The sequence below is a fragment of the Sus scrofa genome, chromosome 6 (assembly GCF_054392235.1).
Source record: "Sus scrofa isolate SSC_HxYL_T2T_F1_AM1 chromosome 6, Sscrofa_HxYL_maternal_Yorkshire_Landrace_v2.0, whole genome shotgun sequence".
NCBI classification, from domain to species: domain Eukaryota; kingdom Metazoa; phylum Chordata; class Mammalia; order Artiodactyla; family Suidae; genus Sus; species Sus scrofa.
Window position 1 is genome coordinate 143,120,909 of NC_139388.1, and position 17,549 is coordinate 143,138,457.

The window sequence follows — 17,549 nt, forward strand, 5'->3', positions numbered from 1 at the left end:
ACAGTGGCCGTAGCAATATACATTCCCATCAACATTGCACAACAGTTCTCTTTTCTCCACATCCTCAACAACACTTGCTATTTGTTGTCTTTTAGGAGACAGCTATTTTTTTTTTTTTTTTTTTGTCTTTTTGACTTTTCTAGGGCCACTTCTGCGGCATGTGGAGGTTCCCAGGCTAGGGGTCAAATCGGAGCTGTAGCCACAGGCCTACGCCAGAGCCACAGCAATGTGGGATCTGAGCTGCGTCTGCAACCTACACCACAGCTCACGGCAATGCCAGATCCTTAACCCACTGAGCGAGGCCAGGGATCGAACCCGCAACCTCATGGTTCCTAGTCAGATTCGATAACCACTGCACCACGACGGGGACTCCAAGAGACAGCTATTTTGACAGCTTTGAGGAGGTATCTCATTGTGGTTTTTATTTGCATTTCCCTGATGATTAGTGATGTTGAGCATCTTTCCATGTGTCTGTTGTCCATCTATATGTCTTCTTTGGAAAAACTGTCTATTCTGGTCCTCTGCTCATTTTTAAATTGTGTTGTTTTTCTTTTTTTAAGATGATGATAATGCGTTTTATAAATTCTTTGTATATTTTTTTATATTTACCCCTTATTGGATATATTGCTTGCATGTATCTTTATCTATTCAGTAGGCTGCAATTTCATTTTCTTGGTAGTTTCCTTCACTGCACAAAAGCTTTTTTGTTTGGTGTAGCCCCATTTGTTTATTTTTGCTTTTGTTTCCCTTTTCTGAGAAGACATACAAAAAATTACTACTGAGACAGAGAGCATACTGCCTATGTTTTCTTCTATGAGTTTTATGGTTTCAGGTCTTACATTTAAGTCTTTAATTAATTTTGAGCTTATTTTTGTTTATGGTGGGAGAAAGTAGTCCAATTTTATTCTTTTGCATGAAGCTGTCCAGCTGTCTCAACACCACTTGCTGAAGAAGCTATCTTTTCCCCATTACATATTCTTGCCTCCTGTGTTATAGATTAATTGACCATATAAGTGTGGGTTTATTTGGGGGCTTTCTATTCTGTTCCATTGATCTTTGTGTCTGGTTTTACACCACTATCATACTGCTTTGTTTACTGTAGCTTTTAGTATAGTTTGAAATCAGGGTGCATGATCCCCTCAGCTTTGTTCTCTTTTTCAAGATTGTTTTGGCTATTTGGGGTCTTTTGTGGCTCCAGACAAATCTTAGAACTATGTTTTCTAGTTCTGTGAAAAATGCCATTGAAATTTTGATTGAGATTGCATTGAATCTGAAGATCTCCTTGGGGAGTATAGTTATCTTTATTAATTCTTAGATTCTAAATTCAAGCAAGAAATCAATAGTTAATCTACTGTTCCCACTACGAACCTTTCCAGTAAGAGCACTTGTAAATTTGAATGCAAAAATCTATAGTGAGAACTGGCATTCAGCATATATCCTTAAATGATAGATATGTGTTTCCCTTTAATGGCTATAAATGGCCACAGCACAATGGAAATCACAACCAAAAGTTTGTTTTAAAATATCAGCATTATTAAAGTTCAAAATGTTTATAATAAAAAAATAAAATATTAATTCTTTCAATCCCTGAGCACAGTATATCTTTCCATTTTTCTGTGTCATCTTCAATTTCTTTAATCAGTGACTTATTTTCCAAGTATAAGCCTTTTACTTCCATGTTTAGATTTATTCCCAGGTATTTTATTCCTTTTTATGCAACTATAAATGGATTTTATCCTTAATTTCTCTTAATTGATATTTTGTTGTGAGTGTATAGAAATGCAACAGATTTCTGTATATTAATTTTCTATCCTGAACTTTTTTTGATTATTAAGAAGTAGATTTGGAGTTCCCGTCGTGGCACAGTGGTTAACGAATCTGACTAGGAACCATGAGGTTGCGGGTTCGATCCCTGCCCTTGCTCACTGGGTTAACGATCCGGCATTGCTGTGAACTGTGGTGTAGGTCGCAGATGCGGCTCAGATCCCGCATTGCTGTGGCTCTGGCGTAGGCTGGCAGCCACAGCTCCGATTAGACCCCTAGCCTGGGAAATTCCATATGCCGTGGGAGCAGCACAGGAAATGGCAAAAAGACAAAAAAAAAAAAAAAAAAAGAAGTAGATTTATTGAGAGAGAGAGGCAGAGTGTAGGTCATCTCATAGGGCAAGAGCAGCCTGGAAGATACACATCCCATAGGCAGAAAGTGGTCCATATCAAAAGGCAAAAAAACAACTTGAAATATGGGGGGGGGTGGTTAGTTTATATGGTCTGGGTAATTTCATAGGCTAATGAGTGGGAGGATTATTCCAACTATTTCAGAGAAGGGCCAGGGATTTCTGGGAATTGAGCTACCACCCACTTTTTTGCCTTTTATCAGCCTTGGAACTGTCATGGCACCTATGGGGGTGTCATTTAGCATCTTTACTGAATTCATTTATTAGTTCTAATGGTAATTTTTAGGATTTTATATATATATATATATATATATATATATATATATATATATATATATATATATGTAGAACTGCACACAATGACAGTTTTACCCTTTCTTTTCAATTTGGATTCCTTTTATTTTTCTTGTGTGATTGCTGTAGCTAGGACTTCTAGTTGAATTAAAAGTGGAGAGAGCAAGCATCTTTGTCTTGTTCCTAATCACAGAGAAAATGATTTCAGCTTTTCCCTGTTGATTATGAATTTGGCTGTAGATGTGTCATATATTATGTTGAGGTATGTTCCCTCTATATCTACTTTGTTGACAGTTTTTTTTATGGAAGTTGAATTTTGTCAAAAGCTTTTCCTGTATCTATTGAGATGATCATATAATTTTTATTCTTAATATGTTAATGTGATGTATCACATTGGTTGAATTGTAGATATGAATTCCTCTTGTAATTCCTGAGATAAATTCCACTTGATCATGGTGATCCTTTTAATGTGTTGTGTATTATCTTCACCGTATGCTTGCTTTTACCAGTGAGATCTTTTCCTTTCATAATCTGTATATTTCTAGGTGTAATCTTTTCATTTCTGCTTAGAGAAGTCCCTTTAACATTTCTTGTAAAGCCAGTTTAGTAGTGCTAAACTTTTTTTTTTTTTTCTTTTTGCCATTTCTTGGGCCACTCCCGTGGCATATGGAGATTTCCAGGCTAGGGGTCTAATCAGAACCATAGGCACCAGTCTACGCCAGAGCCACAGCAACGTGGGATCCGAGCTGCATCTGCAGCCTACACCACAGCTCACGGCAACACCAGATCCTTAACCCACTGAGCAAGGCCAGGGACTGAACCCGCAACCTCGTGGTTCCTAGTCGGATTCATTAACCACTGCACCATGACCGGAACTCCAGTGCTAAACTTTTTTTAGCTTTTGCTTATCTATAAAATTCTTTTTCTCCTTCAAATCTGAATGACAGCCTTGAAAGCTAGAGTTTTCTTGGTTGTAGATAGTTTTTCCTTTTATCACTTTGAATATATTATGCTATTCCCTTCTGGCCTGCAAAGTTTCCACTGAAAAGTCAGCTAGTTATCTTATGGGAGTTCTCTTGTATGTCACTAGTAGTTTACTTTTGCTGCTTTTAAGATTTTCTCTTTATTTTTTTAATTTTAGCTATTTTAACTATAATTTGTCTTGGTATGGACCTCTTTGTTTCATCTTACTTGGAGATTTTTGTGCTCCCTGGATCTGGATGTCTGTTTCCTTTCCCAGGTTAGGGAAGTTTTTAGTTATTATTTCTTCAAATAAATTTACTTCCCCTTTATCTCTCTCTTCTCCTTTTGGGAACCCTATAATGTTTTTTGGAATTTAATTTAATTTTTTTATTATTTTTTTTTCCTACTGTACAGCATGGTGACCCAGTTACCCTTACACATATGCATTCTTTTTTCTCACATTACATGTTCCATCCTAAGTGACTAGACAGAGTTAACAGTGCTACACAGCAGGATCCCATTGCCAATCCATCCTGAAGGCAACATTCTGTGTCTATTTACCCCAAGCTCCCAGTCCCTCCCTCTCCCTCCCCTTCCCCCTTGGCAACCACAGGTCTATTCTCCAAGTCTATAATTTTCTTCTCTGTGGAAAGAGGAACTCTGTAATGTTAATGTTAGTATTCTTGATGTCCCAGAGGTCTTTTAAACTATCCTCATTTTTTAAAATTCTTTTTTTTTTTTTGTCTATGCAGCTTGCATGATTTCCACTACTCTTTCTTTCAGTACACTGATCCATTCCTCTGTATCATCTAATCTACTTTTGATTCCGTTTTTAGAGATTTTTAAATTTCAGTTATTATATTCTTCAGCTCTGGTTCTTCTTGGTATTTTCTAACTCTATATTAAACTTCTCACTGCATTTATCCATTCTTCTCCTGAGTTCATTGAACATACTTGCTTTGAATTACATTGAATTCTTTTTCAGGTAGATTGCTTATCTCCATTTTGTTTTGCTCTATTTCTGAGGCTTTGTCTTCTTTCTTTGTTTGGAACGCATTCCTCTGCCTTCTCACTTCTCCTAATTCTCTGTATTTATTTCTATCTATTAGGCAGGTCAGTAACATTTCCCCATCTTGGAGAACTGGTCCTATGTACAAGATGTCCTATGAGGCACAGCAGCACACTCTTGTCTGGGCACCAGAGCTATATGTTCTACAGATGCCTTTTATGTGGGACACTTCTGCTGTTGTGGGGCTAACTACTCTGGGTATGCTGCTAGATGGGGTTGGCCCTTTGCCCTGCTGGATGCCAGACCCTGCCTCATGCAGTGGCTGACAGCCCATTAGGTGGCAGAACTGGGTTCCAGTGCACTTGATTATGTGGCCTGGAGGGTCCTTGGGCTGGTGCTAGCCTGCATCTAGGCCCAACATTAATAGGCCAGTAGGAAGACTCCAAAATAATGCTTGCCAGTACTGGTGGCCTTCTGGTAGAATGAAGGCAGTAGCTGCCTTCATCTGTGTTCTCATGGGGAGTCCCAGTTACCACCTCCCTCTCCAGGAGGCTCTTGAAGACCAGCAAGTGGGTTTGATCCATCTTCATTTTAAATTACTAGGACTTGGAGTGTGTGAAATTTTGCGCATGCCATTTAAGAGTGGCATGTCTGTTTCCTATAGCCCCCTGCTGCTCCCATATGCAAGCCCCACTGGCCTTCAAAACAACACATTCTGGGCTTCATCTTCCCAGTGTAGGGCCCCTGGGCTGGGGAGCCTGCTGTGGAGCTTGGATCTCTTGCTCCTCTAGGAAAACTTCTGCAGTTATGCTTATCCTGTTTTTCGGTTATCCTGCTTATCTGAGGATGTGGTTTCTTGACTATGTCATGTCACCACCCCTCCTACCTGCCTCATAGTGGCTCCTTTTTTTAAATATTTTTTAGTTGTGGAAAATGTTCTCTGCTATTCTTCAGGTTGTTCTCATAGAAAATTGCTCTGTAAGTAGTTGTATTGGTGTGTTTGTGGGAGGAGGTAAGCTCACAGTCTTCCTTCTCTGCCATCTGGCAACCAATTTCCCATAAATCCTATTTAAATTTATACCATATGCCACTAATAAGTCTGTGCCCCACCAGGTTTCCTTATTTTATTCTATTTTCAGTGTCTCTCCTCTTCAGTGTAGATTCATTGCCTGGAAATCAATGGCTAGTGTTCTTTTTACTCTCCAAATTCACTGTCCTTTCCAGAGATGGACAAATGGGTAACCTGGACATGTCATATTGGTAGGGATTGCCAGTGTGGGTAACACGAGTACTTAAATCTCACCATAAAACTGTGTTTCTCGATGTTCTTGGTTCCAGTGGACCCTAACATGGAGTGAAAAATAGACTTTAGAGTCAAAATGTCTGCATTCATACATTCGAGGTACATGTACCTATAATTTAGTATGTGCCAAGCATTGTGATAGACATTAAGAACATAAAGATGAAAGATACAGTTCCTGAATTCATGGAGTATGTAGTGTGTGTCTGTGTGTGTGTGTAGGGGAGCAGTTGACAGAATTACAATTATTACAATGTAGTTTTATGCTCTGATGGGATACACACAGGATAAGATGGCAAAAACATGATGTGTATCTAGCCAGTTGGGGGTATTCTAGAAGAGATTTTGGAGTTGAACTTGGTCTTCATTGAATCTTTTATGTATTTGTGTGCTAAAGAGGTAGAGGCAAGGTGAAGAAGTTTGAAAACTGCTCTTACATGTGCTATTTGCAAGATTCTGTGGACCCATATTCAAAGAACTCTTAGAATGTGCTTGCCTTGAAGTATTTATTATGGATAATATGGGATTCAGCAATCAGAGCAATATGTGATATCTGTAAACCAATTAAGATAATGTAAGGACTCATTCAATATTTCTTTCAATGTATTTTCTTTAGTGTATTCCAAGTATAAAATTATTTCAAATGGATGTGCATCCCCCTTGAATAACTTATACAACATATACATGATACTAGGTAGAAAGTGAATTAAGGTAAATGAAACTTTTCTTAGAAGAGAGAATAATCTTTCCATCAAGTATAAGGTTGGAATTAGGAATGCTTATATGGAGAGGTGATGCAACCTTGAAGAAGAGGCAGGATCTAAAAGTATAAAGACAGGGGAGACAACATTATAAATATACAAAAGCTAGGGGGTCTACAGAGATTGGCTTCTTAAATTTTAATACACATTCACAAATCACCTGCTAAAATCTTGTTAAAAGCAGATAATGAGCAGTAGGCTTGTGTGGGGACCTGGGAGTCTGGATTTCTAGCCAGCTCCTAGGTGATGCCAAAGCTATGGGCCACACCTTGAGTAACAAGGCCCAGTTCACATGCCTCAGAATAGATGAGAATCCTGAATCCTAGGGCAAGAAGGGACTTGCCTATGCCACATAGCTGATTAGTATGACAGCAGCCCTCTGTCTCCCACTGCCACAGCTCAGCAAGTAGAGAAAAAAGATCATAAGCTTTGGAGTCAGGCTGATCCAGGCTCAATCTTGGCCTTGCTATTTACTGGTTGCAAAGCCCTGGGCAGGTCATTTATCCTTTCTGTGCTCCAGTTTTTTTATTTGTAGAATACTGAAAAATAACTCCTAACTTGTAGAAGAGTTGTGGTAAGTGAATGATATCACTGGCATACAGAAAAATATACAATAGTGTCTGGACCCACAGTAAGTGATCCAAACACACAATGTGTCTTCTCTTGCTTTTTGGCCAGGTTCACATTGCTATTAGTGCACATGGCTTTATCGCTATTATCTCTCTCCTAGGGCCTAGACAATATTAACATCCAATGACATGCAAGGTAGGGGGAGGGCGGAGAGGCAGGCATTAACACTGGCTGGCAAATAAGTGCCTGATTAAGGCCAAAAATCAAGGATTTAATTTTTTTTGCTATCTCTTTGGAAATGGATTCAGAAGGTAAACACATTCCACTAGTGCATTTTTTGTACTTATTTGAAATTGAGGCTTTTAAAACATCTGCTCATTAGAAGAAAATAATCAGCTAATATCACAAATATTAATGGTGGATGTTTTTCATTCCACTTTGGTTAACACAGGAATCTTTTTCTTCCTGAGTCCATGTTTCTTTTTTAAGTTGCCTTAACTGCTTACCTAAATACTTGGAAAAACTCAATCTCATAGTTTTCAAGGAGATAATAAGAAAAAATAACTTGTGAAATGTTTTCTTTAACAAGAAATTTCCTGCCTCGAAAAGAAGGATGTTGCCATTTTTGCATTGTATGAGCGTTAGATTCAGTCAACCTGAAAGATGGTAAAGGTGAAAAGAAGAAAAAAAAATCTATGAGGAATTAAACCTGTTAAAGGCTGCAGAGCCATTGTAAAAGCTGCTTCAGAAATCTATTTAGAAATCATTGCTCTTGAATCTGAATCATTACAGAGACACTGGCATCACCCACTTCTTCTTACTGCAAACATAGCAACAGTTGCCATGCTAGCAAGAGATTCAGATTTGAAGCACAAGCACTGGAGTCAGGAGGGAGAGGGAGGGGCCAGAGCTGGAGTCAGGGCTGCTGAACAGAGCACAGAGCTGCCTGTACAGATTTAATTAGGCCAGTGGTTTTCCTAAGTCCCTGTGCTGTGTCCTGTCAGACATTTCAGTAGAGCACCAGCAGTCTCAAAAGCAGCATTTTCGGACCAGGTCTTACTATACCTCAGCACCAAAGGCAGGATCTGTGTGCTTTGATGAAGGCAGGAATGGGTCTGGGCCTTCGTTTTGGCTGTGAATGGAGAAAGGGCCAGGGTTTCTCTTCATTTCCAGGAAATGAAAAACTCATAAAACTCTTATCATTAGAAAGTCAGGCTATTCGTTGTCCCAATATGTCATTTCATCTAATTGAAAACTGAGAAATCTGTCACCATTTATTTAGCAGTTTGCCTCGGGCGAATCTTTGCAGGTTCTCAGTCATGTGGCTGGGAATTAGTTAATTAGTATTACAAAACGCTTGAAGAGGGAAATGCACTCTGGCTTGCCCTTTGGATTACGGGGGAGCCCATTTTAGGCTGCTAACAAGCACTGCTGAAGGATAGAAAAGAACACAAAATTACAGCATCAGAATAGCCATGGTGAGAGCTGCATCTTTCTCTCTAGAGTACATACGTTATAACCTACATTTGTCACTCACTCGCTCTTTTCATGCAAATCGTTTATGCTTGACAATAATTCAGGTCCTTAAAGCTTAAAAAAAAAAAGCTTCCAACTTTACATACGCAGGGTTCTTCTCATATCTTCACCCATTAGTCTCCTATTTTTCATCACTTCTTCTTTTGAACAGAATATTTTGTTTGATGTTCCTTCTTTTACATTTTTCATGGAGAAAGGCTGTTTCAAACTAAAGGTGGTTTTCAAGTCAAGGAAATGAAGGAAAGGATTGGCACTTTTCACATGCTCCTAACTTTAAGGCTGCAGGCCTCTGTTCAGTGCGAAGCCTCTCTCTTCAGTACCACAGTCAGGGGGGCTAAAGGCCTCGCCCATGGTTTGTCAAATGATTGCCAGGTGGCGCTAGAGAGCAAGGCAACTAGAAAAGAGCCAAGAACACAACTGCTGTAGGTCCACATTAGCCACAAAGAAGTTTTTACATAGAGTCCCATCTCATTTCAGACTAGGCTATTTCTGATTCTAATGATCTGGAGCATCTCAGCAGCATAAGATGCAGCAGGCATCAGCAATCAATTTTTAATTTTCCATCTTCCTTTCACTTTTTGTGTATATGTGTGCATACAGAAATTGTTTCCTTATTTCACTGTAGTGCTTTCTGGATATGGCACCTAGGGCTGTGGTGAAGAGGTTTTGTAAAAATATAAATAGCTGGGTATGCTTATTTTTTGACCTTTATGGAAATAGTTTTGGTTTCCTGCAAGACCCCTCTCTACTTTCTTTAATTTTTTCTTCTTTATTAGATGACATTCAGGGACACAATGAGAAGGTTTAACAAGTACTTTCACCGCCTCACACCAACATCCACAGATATATATTTTCTCTCTCAACCCCAAACCCAATGACATTAAGAAATTTTCTGCTTTTGTTAATTAGAAAAATTTATGGGCAGATTTGAGCTTAAAAAGAAAGAGATAAAAGGCAACTGACAGGCATCATGGCACTTACTTAGACTCCAGCTGCTCTCCTTTGGCTTTTATATTTTTTCCAGCACAGACCCTTAATGAGCTTGATAACTGACCTTCAGCAAGTAAGTGTCACAAAAATTATACATCCCAGAGGTGATAACTGTCCTGAGAAAAAAAAATTGTCTTTTCCTTAGATTAGACATGCAATATCTTACCCTCCTCATTATACAAACAATGTGAGCAAGGCCCACAGAACTTAAGTCAAGTGAGTTCGGTGACTCTGTCTACAAGCCCAGAAGATGTTGCTGAATTGAGGGTTAGACATTAATGTGATGCTCAGATGTACACTGTGTTCTTCTGTAAACACTATAGATGTGTTATTTTAAAGCAACAGTGTTTACACAAGTAAAAAACAGTTCAGAAAGTCAAAGATGCTGTTTACTATTTTCTTAAATTTATAAATTTAAAACTATTCTATGTAGAATCAAGTAAAAGATTCTGGGCCTTCATTGTGTTTATGAGTGAAAGGGTGGTGTTTCTCTTCATTTTCAGGATTGAAAAACTCAAGAAACCCTCATCATTGGATAGGCTTTTTGTTGCACAACAAATGTCAGCAAAAAGATTATTTTTTCAATACAGTGAATTCAATTGACTACTATAGTAGAGGGACACTTAATGAGAAAAAAGCCTGGTTTTACAAGGTACTTAATTAAAGAAAAAATCATAATAAAGCAATCTTCAAAACTGGTCCCCAAATATGTAGAAGGAAAGAGTTCATATTTTTATATGTTCTGATTAGTTTTTGCTGTTTCTAGAAATGTGGCCAGGGAGTTAGGATTGTTCCCAGGGACATGATTGAGGAAGATAAAGAGGACAGGGTTAGGCCACAGCATGCTTGTGAATAAGACAGCAGATGTGGAATTTGTGGTGTTCAGGTTAGGTCCATATCAATGTAAGCGGCTGATTATCAAGACATGTTGTGAGTAGGCATAAGCTGAGGTAAAGTTGCTAGTATCAGAGGTAGTCAGAGTGAGAAGGGAAAATTTCCTTTTAATCAAAGGCTGTATTGGCTATTGAGAGTGCACTATGTTCCATTGAACCTGGCAGAGCTTTTGAGGGAGACAGTTCAGTACTCTGGATAGCTCCCTGCTGATCATCCTCAAAGCCAAACCAGAGCTTAGAAGTTTCTGCTTCTTAAAGATAGTTCAAACATGTTGGCCAAGCATAGTCTCTACAGACAGCCTGGTGTAATGGAAACACTAACAGAGAGGCCCAGATTCAATTATTAATTACCATTTTACCATTAACACAATTTCATTCAAATTACTTATCATTTGAGTCTCTGTTTCATCTGAAAGATAGAAACCAGGAAACCTACCTTATAAGACCATTGTGAGGATTAAATGGGATAAGGTTGTGATCATCCTACCATGACCCTCCATTCATTCCACAAGTGGTAAAGGGTAAAAAATATTAATAAAAGAGAGATTGAGAAATGTGGAAAAGTCAGAAGATCTAATATACATCTAATTATAATTCCATAGAGAATAAAGAAGATGGGGTAAAGATATATTAGAAGAGGTAGTGGCTGAGAATTATCCCAAATTTATGAAAGATTTCAATATTCAGATTTTGGAGACCTAACAAATTCAAAGATAAATAAATAAAAATAAATCTAAACCTATACACAACATAGTTAAACTGTACAACACCAAAGACAAAGAGGAATTCTAACAGAATTAGAAAGGGCAGATTGAAAATAAAATAAATGACAATTAGATTCACAAATGGTATTTTTAACTGTAGCAACAACAAAGATGTGGTAAAGCATCTTAAACGTGTGGAAAAAAAATAAACACCTTAAATCCCATATCCACTAAAATATCTTTCAAGAAAGAGGGAAAATAAATGTGTTTTCAGATGCTTACTTCTGACAGAGCCATGTTAAAGGAATTTTTAAAGATGCATTTGAGGAGAAGGAAAATATGAATAAGGTATAAAATGTGGGACTGTCCAACACACTGTAGGAAATTCAATACTCTGGTCCCAGCCCACTAAACTTCAATGGCACCTCCCTAGTCACTGGGATTACCAAAAAATGCCCCCCCCCCCATGGTTCCCAAAACCCCAGGGCATTCTTTGAGAAGATAGGTGTTGGTATGTATCACTCTCTGTCTATAACAACCGGAGTGTTTGATGTTCAGCAGGAGGTAAAAATGGAAATGTGTATCACTGGTCATTTTGGAATCCAGGATGACATCACTTAATTTTTGAGACACAGTGGCATTATTAGTGATTTTAACTTAGGGTACTGATATTATTGGAGGTGTACACAAGGAAGATTATGCAGGCAGTCAAGGGGTAAGTGGTTTAGGGCATGGGAAAGCTAGGACAGGAGGGAGAGAAGTTAAAGACATTACAAAGGAAGCAGTACAGCCAAGTTTGGACAAACGGACTAGAGGTTAACTGTGTGTCGGGGGCATGGGGAGAGAGAGAGTTGGAACCATGGATTGTTCGAAATCACAAGAAAACTCATGAACAAGAAAGAAGCAAGGCAGGAGGAGTTTGAAGTGGTCATGAGCAGAGTGTTGGAACTGCTGACTGAGGTGAGCTGGCAAGAGAAATAAATTGGAGATGAAAAAAGGGATTGAAAGAAAAGCGAACATTTAAGGAACCTAAGGGAGGTTTTCGTACAATGAAGCACATAGGAGAGGACTACGTGGGAGTATTTCTTTCGGTGGTAGAAGGAGACTCCACGCTATCCTGCTCCATAATGATAACAGGACACAACCTCCTCACTGCTCTTTTTTTCATCCTCCTAGGAATATCAGTTTCCTGGTGCTATCATCTTACACAATTGCTGCATTCTGGAAAGACTATGTGTGAATTAAAATTTTATACCTTATATCCAACTTTCATAAGTTGAATTGCATTCTAAGGGCACTAGACAAGCTTTCTATTTAAAGGAACTCTTTGATGGACCCTTTTGTAATGTGAAAAATTAATTCCAGATGAATCTGTTTCACAGTTCCAATCTCTGGTTCTCTGCTTCTCTTCTCCTGGACAGCTAACTAGGTCAGAGCATTCTATTCTCAGAGCCCAGCACCACACAAACACTAATTGGTTTTCACATCTGAAAGGTTGTGTATCACTTTGTCATTTCTAAATTTACATGATGCAATCCATGTACAAGATGGGAGATTTCATACCCTGTGGGAGGAGCAAGTGCCACATGCTTAGTTTTCCAAATATATCTACAGACGCAAAATATTTTAGAAGAAGCAGAACTTAAGGAGTGCCTTCCTCAAATTCAGATTTCTTCAATTTAGGGTTTCAATAGGAATTAATGGATGTCTATTACCTGTGGAGAAAATATCTGACACAGGTTCTCACCTTGACACATATTTTATAAAGGAAAAGAATAATTAAAAACAAATGTGGAAACAAACAACAATCAAAACGCCCACCAAATCCAGAATTACAAAACTACATGTTGTAAACTTCAGAACCTCAGAATTGAAAACATAAATGCACCATTTTTAAGACATTGCTAAGAGCTCCGAGACCCTAAATTGGGAGCACACATTAGTTCAGGACTACAGGCCAAATCTTGTTGCCACTTAAACAAAGAATGCTGGGCTAAAAATTATACCTGTGCAACTGTAATTCATTGGTGAGAATACCTCTTGAATCAGAAGGTGCTAGCACCTTGGAAGGACTTCTTGGAGAGACCACACAGGAAATCAGCTTTCCAAATGGCCTCCTTTGGTCACAGCTGCTGTTTCACCTCAGCTCTCTTGTTCCTTTTTTGTTTATCCCATCAGTTGCACAAGGTTAGGCAGGTTAGGTAGGTTACAGCATTCACTTTTGGCATGCTTCTCACACTTGGATGTCTATTGGGCTTGCTTGGGAAACTTTAAGAGATTCTGACATCTGGGGGCCACCCCCATGGATTTTGGTTTAATTGGTCCTGGGCATTGATACCTGTAAAAGTTCCCCAGGTGATTCTAATGTGCAGCCAACATGCCACTGAATTCCACACTGTTAAACTCATGACCTTGCTGGATCTTTGACTCTTTGACTTGAAGAATCTATTGATCTCTGGCGTTTGCTCTGTCTTTCACACACACATGCTGAAAAGACAAGCTTGAGAGGAGCAGCTGAATTCTTTCCCTGACCAACTTCCAGAAAAAGGTGGAAGAAGTCCAGCAAATACAAGTATTGGTAACATATATCAAACTGTTGAAGAGTGACACCTCTGGTGCCAGAGAAATTCAGAAAGCATAGGAGAGTCCTGGATGAGAATTCCAGTTCTGCCTCCATAAACTTAGTAAAGCTGCTTACCCTTTCTGAGCCTCAGTTTCCTCATCTTTTAAAACCAGAATATCTACTTTCTAAGGTTTAAATGACTACTAAAAGTGCCTAAAATAGTGCTCAGTATGCAGTAGAAGTGCAATAATAGCTATTTAAATGGAAAAAAAAGAGAAAATAAAGCATATTTGGCAATTATGCTCCAAATTCATAATTGCAATTTTTGAGCCAATTTAATTCTTTCTCTACAGAACAAATATTTATTACATATTGAATTCATTCCAATCTTATTGCTAGCTAGAGATACAAGTACAAATAAAATAGACACGATCCCTATCTTGGTGGATCTTACAACTTAGCTAAATAATTTACTTATTTTTGGAGTTGATTTTAAGCAATCCAAAGATTGAGCTTACTAGAAGGGTGGAACAACTACACACTGACCATCAATGCACCTGCACAGCAAATACTCAGGGTATGCTAGGCTTTTAAGAGAATTTTGTACCAAGCAGACATGAGAGCTCCATAACTGTCGCAAAGGGCCAGGGAGGTGTAAAAAACCTTATAAGAATAGCAAAGGGAGCATCTCAAAAAACCTGAGGATTTTTTTCCCATCCTACTTGGGCAGTTTTAAGAGTAGTGGTGTGCTTTCTGGGTTCTTGAAGGCCACAGAAGCTGTGTTCCCTCCACCTCTAACTCACCCAACTGGTAATCCCATTATGTCTTACATGTTATGGGGCTGCCTATGCACTGTAAGTTGTGTGACTCACTTACACTATAGGAACCCATATCCTTTGCTTGGGTGTGTTGGAATTTTTCAGCCAATCACTAACGCCTTGACAATACTGCCTCTCCCAATAAAAATCCTAAGAGCTGATTTTATTATCTGTATTTTACATATAAGACCTATGTTCCTTGCCCTAGGTCACTAAGCTGGTAAGTGGCAAAGCCAAGACAGAACCTCAGATCTGTCTGACTCCACAGCTCATTCTCCTAATCTCTGCCTTCAAATGGACAAACCTTGGGTGACTATGCTTTGGAGATGTCAAAATTTGGCTGCTCAGAGAATTAATGCTAAAACCACAAGTAAAGAAGAAGAAGAGCAGATGGAACTAGAAGATGATTCTGTGTCTGAATCCAGTCCAGTCGTGGCCTGTGAGCCCCTTATGAAATTATGGGAGAGATTAGAATCCAATAAAGAATTGTGTCCAGTTTGTCTTGCTATCAATCAAACTTGCTGATACTTCATGACATTCCATAAAGTCTTCATGATTCAGATTCTCTTCGCTTCATAGCTGTAACTGTAACTCTTTTGTCAGACCAGGAATATAATAACTATGGCTAAAAAGACAATGGTAGAGATTTGGAGATGGTATGTGATCCTTGCTAACTCCAGATAATCTTTCCCCACCTTCAAGATGAAAACGTTTACTCTGACGACAGAATACTTGAGTGTGTATATGTGCATATGTGTGTGTGTAAGGGTACATGTGTAATGGCTCATGTGCAAATGCTCTGGAGAGCGTGTGGAAGGACAGAGAGTATAAGCCAGGCTTTTCTGACCTTCCATGGGTTGCAGCGTGCACTTTGTAGGGAATCAATCAAGCTCACAGTGACTGCCTTTTTTGCTCCCCATCTAGGGTAGGCACTTGGCAACCATGTTTACCTACATGATATATGACCCCACCTCCACTCCAACCACATTTGTTTAGACCAGAAGTAGCCACATGATCCAAAGGGATCAATCCCACTTTCCCTCATAGCAGAGAGCACTTATTCCTAATTCATTATACTTTTCGTATTTATATCTTTTGTCATATGACTTTGTAGGACCTCCCACTAGAGGCTGAGTATATTTTCTCTCCCTACCCATGTTGGACTCAACTATGTGACTTACCCAAGGAATATCATAGGATGCAGTTTGAGCAAAGGCGTTAAATGTGTGTGAAGTTCAGCTTGTCCTTTTGATTCCTAGCCTTTGCCCATGAGAAGAACAAGCCTCAGGGAGCTGTTGGCCCAAGGAGGGGGAGGGACATGTGGAGCAGACTTGGATACAGCCTGCAGCTGAGAGTCAAGCCCACCTGAAACTAGCTTGCAGACTCATTAGCAAGAAATAAGTACTTATGGTTGTGTATCCTTGAGTTTTGGTGTGGGTTTTATACAGAATTATTATGGCAATAGATGACTGATATAGCTCTCCTCGAAATTTTACAATTAAATTGAGAGACAAAGAAATTATTGGGAATTGGGAGGTGTAAACGGCAGAATTTGCTATGGAAAAAGGCTGAATTCCTTGTCCCTCTTTTTCTGACTTGCCCCTTTGCTTAAATTTGTTGTGGTTTTTTTTTTTTTTTTTTTTTTTCATTGAGATAAGTTTAACATAACATAAATTTAACCATTTTAAAGTGAAAAATCCAGAGCTCCTGTTGTGGCTCAGTGGTTGGCGAGTCTGGTTGGGAACCACGAGGTTGTGGGTTCGATCCCTGGCCTTGCTCAGTGGGTTGGGGATCTGGCGTTGCCGTGAGCTATGGTGTAGGTTGCAGATGCAGCTTGGATCCCGCGTTGCTGTGGCTCTGGTGTGGGCCGGCGGCTGTGGCTCTGATTCAACACCTAGCCTGGGAGCCTCCATGTGCCGAGGGAGCCGCCCAAGAAATGGCAAAAAGACCAAAAAAAAAAAAAGTGAAAAATCCAGTGGCATTTACTACATTCACACTATTTTGCAACCACCACTTCCATGCAATTCCAAAGTATTTTCCTTCCCCCCAGATAAAACCCTGTTCCATTAAGTAGTTACTTCCAATTTCTCCTCCCCTACTTAGCCTTTTGCAACCACTGATCAACTTTTCGTTTTTACGGATTTATCTATTGCTGTGGACTGAATTGTGTTCCCCTCCCTCTAATTTCCTGTGTTGAAGCCCTAACCCTTATGTGACTATATTGGAGATAGGGTCTATAAGGAGGTGATTAAGGTTAAATGAGGTCAGAAGAGTGAAGCCCTCCATCTGATAGAAGATTAAAAGACTCCAGAACTCTCTCTGCCATGTCAGGGTAGAGTGAGAAGGAAAACTGGCCATATGTAAGTCAGGAAAACTGGCCATCTCTAAGTCCCACCAGAACCCAACCGTGCTGGTAGGTACCCTGATCTCAGGCTGGTACTTTCAGCTTCCACAGTGAGAAAGTAAATTTCCATTGTTTAAACTATTCAATCTATGGTATTTTGTTATAGCAGCACAAACTGACTAATACACCTATTCTGGATATTCATATTAGTAAGATTATACAATATATGATCTTTGTCCCTCGCTTCTTTCATTTAGCATGTTTTCAAGGTTCATCCATGTTGTAGCATGTATCAGTACATCATTCCTTCTATGGCTGAATAATACTCTATTTTATGGATACCACCCTTTTAATCTATTTATTTGTTGATGGATATTTGGATTGCTTCCACCTTTAGCTACTGTGAATAGTGCCACTATAAACGCTTGAATACAAGTATTTGTTTGAATATCTGTTTTCAGTTCTTTTGGGCATATATAGGGAAGGAAGGAACTGCTGAGTCTTATAGTAATTCTCAGAATGCTGAATTTTTGGTGCTTCAGAGCTCTTTCTTGATTCTCACACAAATAATTCTTCCTTGAATTCTATAAGAAAATCCCAGGATATTTTTAAAAAGTCCTTTTGTTGCTGC

At 39.1% G+C, this 17,549-nt stretch overlaps 1 protein-coding gene across 8 annotated transcripts in view; it reads right to left on the reverse strand.

Moving 5' to 3' along the window:
- Positions 1-17,549, reverse strand: part of TNNI3K (TNNI3 interacting kinase) — a 279,187-nt gene that overhangs the window by 37,448 nt on the left and 224,190 nt on the right. The window lies entirely within an intron of this gene.